Raw genomic sequence first — 8,450 nt, 5'->3', positions numbered from 1 at the left:
GAATTGAATTGCTTTTGTTTTATCTTGTGCTTTTAGTAGTTACCTTGTTTGTTTTAACCTTAGGGAACCAATTCCTTAAGGTAGTACTAATATTTCCATCTAGTGTTGCTTGTTGCATCTTAAGAAGGTTAAATCATAGTGACCAACTACCATTTGACCGGAGATTGAAAGAACGTTGAGAAACATTAGAAAGGGTTCTAGAATCATTGAAAGGGGGTCTACTTCAAACACAAAGGGATCAAGTTCTTTTGGTGATAGAGGTTTAGTGGACATCGAGATTGATTTTATTAATCCATTTGCAAGGGAACCACAAAACAACCCACAAAATCCATCAACCATGCCTAAATTCTCATCACATTCCATACCAACCGAAAATGACTTTCCAAATGGCACCCCTACACCCGCACACTTGATGGGAGATTTCATAGCGAAATCCGCTTTCATACAATTGGTGGAGAGAAGCCAATTTGGGGAAATGCCTAGTGAGGATACGCTCCTTCTCATGGAGGCTTTTTGTGATTATTGTGAAGCTATCTCACAAACGGGTGTGACTCAAGATCAAATTCGATGGGTACTCTTTCCATTCTCATTAATAGGAGCCGCGAAGCAATGGCTAAAGAGCTTGGACAAAGCTATTCTTAGTATTGACTCATGGAGTAAGCTATCCTTAACTTTTTACTAGAAGTTCTACCCGCCGAAGAAGACTAATATGCTTAGAGCTTAAATCACAGGATTCAAGCAAAGAGACGATGAATCACTATATGAAGCTTGGGAACGCTTCAAGGCCACTTGTCGATCTTGCCCTCATCATGGCCTTACTGAGTGGTGTAACACCCCCATATACCAAGGTGCCTTACCAAGGACCACCCTAGCATATAACGATGCTACCATCTCGGTTACCCGAGGTAAGTATATCAATAACGACCATCCAAGAATAATTATTAAAGTATAAAGTTAACTTATTACATCGTCTCAAAATGGTAAACCAACGTATAAAGAATGTAAATCAAAGTACAACAAAACAAAGTATCTAAAACTCGTGACAACAGAAGCTAAGACTCAAATTGATGACATCCCATCCTCGTGCCCGTAGCTAATATGAAATCATCACCTGTCACTGTGACACCCTCGTTTATTGCGGAAAAGTAAACACGTAATTCTAGAATAAAACTGCATGGATATGTTTGTAATAGATTCATTTGGGTAAAAACCTGTAATTTTTAAAACCTGAACCTGTTATAAAGATATCCAAATTGGAAGGTGTCAAACATACAAGGTCTAACTAGAAGTTCATAACATAACCATCGCTAAAGTCGCGAATAGCAAATTATACAACTAAATGTAAAGAGGGAGACATATGTCCCTTAAATGTATGTGACATAAAAAGGGTTTAAGGGTCACCATAAAATAAAGCCAATCTAGGTCCCAAGGTTACTTTGCTCGCTAGCTCGTCCATGTACCCCATATATGCATCACCTACACTCATTCGCATTTTATACAAATACGAAAGCCACGGTCGGTGGGAGTAACTCCGAGTTCTCCCAGCCACGAAATGTCATAATTAATATAACATGTAAACATAAGAATATGAATACGAACCACACACTGCCTTAGCATATAGATGCTAAGGCAATCGTGCTTATCATGTGAACAACAATATAACGCCACATAGTCCTAGCATGTGAATACTAGACCGACTCATACTACACTATCATGTGAATCACATAACATCCAGGAATCCAAACTCTATCAACCATAGCCGGCTTGCATCTCACCTTCTATGATTCATAGAATCACCATACAAGAAAGGGCAATATATCAAAGACAGGCATAAGTTCTTAGTCCCGTCAATAGTCACTTTGTAACTCGAGTCTATACCACGAGGTAGGGAAGGTAATCGAACCGGTATCTTGGCTCAGCGGTTACTATTAAGAAAACATGGCCAAGAGACAACACAACCCTAGCCTAAAATCTGCGCAGACCTAGACATGCGGATACACACCACCGCACCCAAGACCCACAACTTTTTTTAAAACAAAGTGAAGTGAGTACCCTAAGGACACCACCGAAGGGTTGGCTAGTACTTAAGCCGACCCCATACTATCAAAATAAGTAACGAGGTCATGCCCCAACTTGGATATAAATCCACTAGTCGGGAACACAAAGGCTATCAAGCAAAGGAACATATACTCGTCAGAGACTATAAAGACCTATCTATGATGAAGGCCGAAATACTCACCTAGGACCTAGTCCCAGCTAGTCCCGCTTGAATACTTTAGCCCACACCACACAAGACTCACCACACAAGTCAAGTAAGACACCCACTTAACCTTAAGAGGGCAAAAAGTCCTACTTACCAACATAAAATCTAATATTCTATCATGTGAAAGGCTATATAAATGTCTATTTACGATACAATCCCAACAGAATCCTCAATATCAATAATAATCCAAATTCCAGCTAACCGACAATACCATAATCTATGAGAACAAGCTAAAATGGCAAAAAGACAAGAAGACTCAAGTATAAGGCAACCAATTCATCCAACAACCAACATGTGAAAAGATAATTACGAATATCAAGGCATAACATAAAACCTCCAATAACAACTAATCTTACCTCAAAGACAAACCCTCGACCCGAGTCCCGCGACGGGTCATCGGTCAAATCGAGGTTGATCGGTTTAAACCTAGTTTGACCAAACTCGTTCGGTCAATAATCGGCCCACTCGAGTCTTGGCCTACTTTGGCCCAAATTACAAATTTTATCGCTATATTATTCTCACGCTATTTCCAATTTCTATCATGTGAAAAATGAAAGTAAAACATTATCAATCATCTAAACACTTAACAAACAACAAGCACCACATTTACTACTAATGTGACATTAATTCGTCGAGTAACTCGGAATAGTTACCTTAAACTAGCAAAGAGACAAGCAATAAACTTGAGAAAGCTTCTAAAACCCAAAATTACTCTTCATCTTCAACCACATATGAGTCACCTAAAATAATTATGTGAAGGGACGATATTAACGACTTATCGTTATATAAAATATGAGACGGAAATTAATTTAAATCAAAACATGTAAATCATATTCATTAGCTATTGTCTTATGTTCATAAACCATTATGACCCTCCCTTTTGAGCATACCTTAAAATTGTCACAACTTTTACGCCCTAGAAATAGTCCCATAAAGCACCATTTTATCCGTCCCAAAACTGAGCCCAAACCAGTCTGTCACGGCTCCCAAAACCGAGGCCAAAACAGCCCACACGGCCTCCATTTCGACTCCCAAAACAGTCAAAATTTCACGTAAAAACTGGTACCAAAACAGAGTTCAATCTATCCTAAACCAGTCCTAAACCGAGTCAAAACAGTCCCAAAAAAAAGTCCCAAAGTACACAGCGGACTCAAAAACAGTCTAATTTACTTGCACAATACCACAACTAAACAAGATCCCAAATAGCATCCCAAAACAATCCCTACATGTCAGTATACACCGTCTCAAATATACCACTTACTAGCTAGCATCCCAAATGATCCCTAGAGGTCGGTATACACCGTCTCAACTATACAACTGACTAATTAACATCCATAATGATCCCTATATATAATTATACACCGTCTCAACTATAAAACAGACTAACCAGCTTTCAAAATACACAAATTTAACAATTAATACTGAGTAACCTATCATTATTACCTTTTTCCGATTGAACTAATCATTTATGACTAACAAATATTCTACCAGACCGTCTATTTTAGTACATACAACCGTCTTATAATAAACAAAGCTAAAAATATAAATTGGGTTTGTAAAAATACATAACGAAAATGAATTTTACTTACAACGGATTGACGAGAACGACGAAAGGAGCGCTATGGAACAAAAATAGTTGAAAACGGATGACAAACGGAGTGGCAGGATCAATTTAAAAACAAAAAAAAATTGAAACAGGCGTAAAAGAAGAAAAAGGAAGGGAGAAGAAGAAATGATACGTGAGAAATGAGGGAGCACTGCTGCACGCTGCTATTTATTATACGTGACGTTTCTTAAATCGTTAAGAAACTTCGATCGTTATTAAAATCGTTTCGAGTTAAATTTAACCGATTTAAGTAAAAGTTTCAGTAATAAAACGGAATCAATAATAAATAAATTTAATGAGTGAAAATAAAATAAACTCAGCTAGTTAACGTAAATAATAAGAAATCGGCTTGAAATGGAATTATTAGCGATTTTTACGAAACTAACGGATATTAATAAAAATTGCTAATTTAGTGAAATAAGCTCAAAATAGCTAATTGGACGGTTTTGTTCCCAAAATCCATCTCGGGTTCACTTAAAACAACTTTCATAAGGACTCGTAAAGAAACGGGAATTATTAAATAAATAAACCCGAACTAACTTCAATAAATTCGAACTAACTTTAAATAAACTTATTAATGATTATTAAAATTAACGTATCGAATTATGATGAAATTAATTAATTAGCTAAGCATATATATATATAAATCGTTAAATGATGTAATTAAATTCAAAATAACAATTAAAAGAATTTTATTCAACTTAATAAAATACGGGGTGTTATAATCACCCCATCTTTTAAAAAGTTTCGTCCTCGAAACTTGAAAGTATAAATGAAAGGTTATAAAGGAATCGGTAACCAAAACATTTTAAAGGTTACTTATCGTAAGAATCAAAATTCTTTCAAAAGTTTCAAATAAAATTTTTCCGACAGAACCAGATTCTCATCAAAGGAACAGAAGTGCTCTCGTTGCGCATTCAAGAACATCACATTCCAAATCCAAGATAAGGTCAAAGGCAAATCATTTGTATAAATCGAAAATCAAAATACTTTCAGAAACATTAATGAAAAGTTTTCAAATGTATAAGTCTCATTCATGGAACGAAATTGTTCTTGTCGTGCACACAAGAGCGCTAACTTTCCAAGTCAAAGACAAATTTAAAACCGAAAATCACTCGTCGACATGAGTAGAACAAGTTATTAAACGTTTCTAATAACGAGGTCTAACATCCGATCAACGTTAAAATCAAAAGAAAAGGTAATTTACCCAAATTTTCTTTTGCAAAAAGCCAAAATAGAAATAAAGGTTTCACTTTTAAACCCAATTGGGGGTCAAATCCCTGAAAGTATAACATTAAACTTTGACAAAAGCATCATAATTAGATCCAAGTGAATAGAAATTGGATAAAATTTACAAAAATCTCAGGTTTAGCAACTCAAAACTATGATAAAGAAGTCTATACTCAAAGAGCAATTAGATAATTAAATCGAATTTTCATTTTTCCAAATCTTTACAAGTAGGGAAAATTTTGTAATAGTAACATAAAATTTTAGCAACGAACCAAAAATGGTAGCTTGAAATATTTAGAAATTGTACAAAAAGGAAAGTAACTTAGATAGCATAAAAACAAAGTATGTTAAGAGAGCTCAAACTTAAGCCACAAGAGAGCTATAATGACTTTCATAGGGTAAAAATTGAAGTCAAAATTATAAGGATGTCAAAGATAGAGTTTCACAAGCTACGAGTGTCAAACTTAAAGGAGGAGCAAGATGAAGCGAGGAAATGAGGTATGAACGGTAACGCTTATGATCAAGGAGAAAGGGAAATTAGACAACAAGGGAACGCCAGACACTCTTATCTCAAACAACAACATCACTCAAAACGGTTCCGAAAACTTCCTAACAACAAAACTCATAACCACATCACTCCCAAGGGTTTCCTCAATCGCTTATGTTACCTCATCCTAATCTATTCCCTAAAACAAGGTACTCCACTATAAGTGTGATCTCATCGCTCCAAATCCTCAAACATCCAGAAACAACTTTCACAAGCCTAAGGTCAAGGCTTCCGACAAGGCTATATTCGTATCCAACTAGTGTCAACTATGGGTTCCTTAAAAAAAATAAACCTTCAATCAAGAATCCCAATACCAAGCTCTAAACTCCAAGAGAAGGTTCCTCAAATATTCCACAAGGTTCTCATTTCAAAACAAGGTAATAACATACCAACCCCAAAATCTGAAAAATCAAAAGGATCTCAAGTTTCTCTATCCTTTTACTTATCAAGGATTCCCAAAAGCGGAAATACACTCAGCTACACTCAGCTACGACATCATCCCATCATCTCAAGTACTCAATGCGACCTCAAGGTCTATAAAACTATAGGGTTAACAAATTCTTCTCAATACTAAATCTCTCTCAACTCAAGAACTCTCAAGAGCCAACTAATACCAAATCACATCACCAATACATTATGGTCATCAACATCCCAAGGAGTATTCTTTCAAATTTGACATCCTAAAACTTACTTACCATCAAATTCCCAAGAAACAAGGTCTTAATTGTAACAACACTTTATCACCTCAAAGTTCATAAAACCTAAATTGAAACTATGTTCTTTAACCTAACAATTGATGTCAACCATACCCCTTTCTAGTTATTAAAACAAGTGCTAAAACTTCCCAATAATGTAGCTTACTCTCACTCTCATACCATACCTCAAGTAGTAATCAATATCACTCACTAAAACCAACTAATAATCCCACATTTAACATTTCTCCCACCGTAACTTATACATTATCAAACCCTCATATCCAAAGTGATTATGGAAGTCAATCACAAACTCGACTACTTAGTCAATCCTATATCCTCAAATTCACCATTCAGTTTCATCCATTTTAAGTCAAGCACTAAGCACTAGTATCCCAAACATAAATAACAATGCCATGTTCCATAACTTTAGTAACCAATGCAACTCACACTTGACACACAAAATCCCCCAATCCAACGTACTCACTTTATCAAGGATCTATAGGTATAAGAACCATCAAGTATGTCTCATCACACTACCTAAGTCTTTCCAACATCAAATCCTCTCAAAACCAGGAAAGGGTCAAACACAAACAATCCCTTCAAAGGTCATAATTTCCAACCAAGGTCAACATTCCTCACAAGAAAGAGTACTATCAAATGGCGTTAAGGGAGGATTAGCAAGGAACAAAGGACAAGTTAGGAGTACAAGCGTGGCTTTTAAATTAAAACAGAAGGGAGTTTAGAAGGAGGATAAGCACCAAGAGATTAAGAATAAGGCGAGATACAAAAAGAACGAGAAACATCTTCAAGGAAGTAGAAGCATTCTTCAAAGGTTGAACAAATCTTCAATCCTCAGCAAAAGGCACTAAATCTTGATCTTCGTAAAATATAAGTGTCCTTTCAATGGAACGGAGATACTCTTGGCGATCACTCAAGAACATCCATATTCCAATTCAAAGACATAAAAATACATTTTTACACCAACAAATGATAAAACTAATTATCAGACGTCTCCAATAACAAGCTTTAACACTAATTGACGTTAAAACCAGTGAAAAACATTAAAATATTTTCAAAACCTTTAGTTCAAATTTTTTTATAATAAGGGTAATAACTTCATTAGCTATAGATAAGCTCACGGTCATTGATCTAAGAATGCAACAATTATTAAATGACAATCAACAAACAGGTTAGTACCTAACAAAGAGCAAACACAAAGAGACTACAACATAAGGTCCTAAGTCTACCCATCTTACCCATCTCTCAAGTTTATTATTTTAAGGTCAAGTTATTTATATTGGGGTGCACAAACGTGCGTCGGGAGCAAATATGCTCTGATACCAACTAGTGACACCCTCGTTTATTGCGGAAAAGTAAACACGTAATTCTAGAATAAAACTGCATGGATATGTTTGTAATAGATTCATTTGGGTAAAAACCTGTAATTTTTAAAACCTGAACCTGTTATAAAGATATCCAAATTGGAAGGTGTCAAACATACAAGGTCTAACTAGAAGTTCATAACATAACCATCGCTAAAGTCGCGAATAGCAAATTATACAACTAAATGTAAAGAGGGAGACATATGTCCCTTAAATGTATGTGACATAAAAAGGGTTTAAGGGTCACCATAAAATAAAGCCAATCTAGGTCCCAAGGTTACTTTGCTCGCTAGCTCGTCCATGTACCCCATATATGCATCACCTACCTGTCATTCGCATTTTATACAAATACGAAAGCCACAGTCAGTGGGGAGTAACTCCGAGTTCTCCCAGCCACGAAATGTCATAATTAATATAACATGTAAACATAAGAATATGAATACGAACCACACACTGCCTTAGCATATAGATGCTAAGGCAATCGTGCTTATCATGTGAACAACAATATAACGCCACATAGTCCTAGCATGTGAATACTAGACCGACTCATACTACACTATCATGTGAATCACATAACATCCAGGAATCCAAACTCTATCAACCATAGCCGGCTTGCATCTCACCTTCTATGATTCATAGAATCACCATACAAGAAAGGGCAATATATCAAAGACAGGCATAAGTTCTTAGTCCCGTCAATAGTCACTTTGTAACTCGAGTCTATACC

The 8,450-nt window shown here is 35.9% G+C and overlaps 1 non-coding gene across 1 annotated transcript; it reads right to left on the bottom strand.

The window, feature by feature from the left end:
* Positions 1–709: 709 nt before the first annotated feature.
* LOC141644622 (small nucleolar RNA R71) lies at positions 710–816 on the bottom strand. Its single transcript, XR_012544234.1, has one exon. It is a non-coding gene; the product is annotated as a small nucleolar RNA R71 (small nucleolar RNA).
* Between the last annotated feature and the right edge of the window lie 7,634 nt (positions 817–8,450).

This window comes from Silene latifolia, chromosome 2, assembly GCF_048544455.1.
Source record: "Silene latifolia isolate original U9 population chromosome 2, ASM4854445v1, whole genome shotgun sequence".
In the NCBI taxonomy this organism is placed as follows: Eukaryota; Viridiplantae; Streptophyta; class Magnoliopsida; order Caryophyllales; family Caryophyllaceae; genus Silene; species Silene latifolia.
The sequence above is the reverse complement of the archived record's forward strand: the minus strand, read 5'-3'. Positions and strand labels throughout refer to the sequence as shown.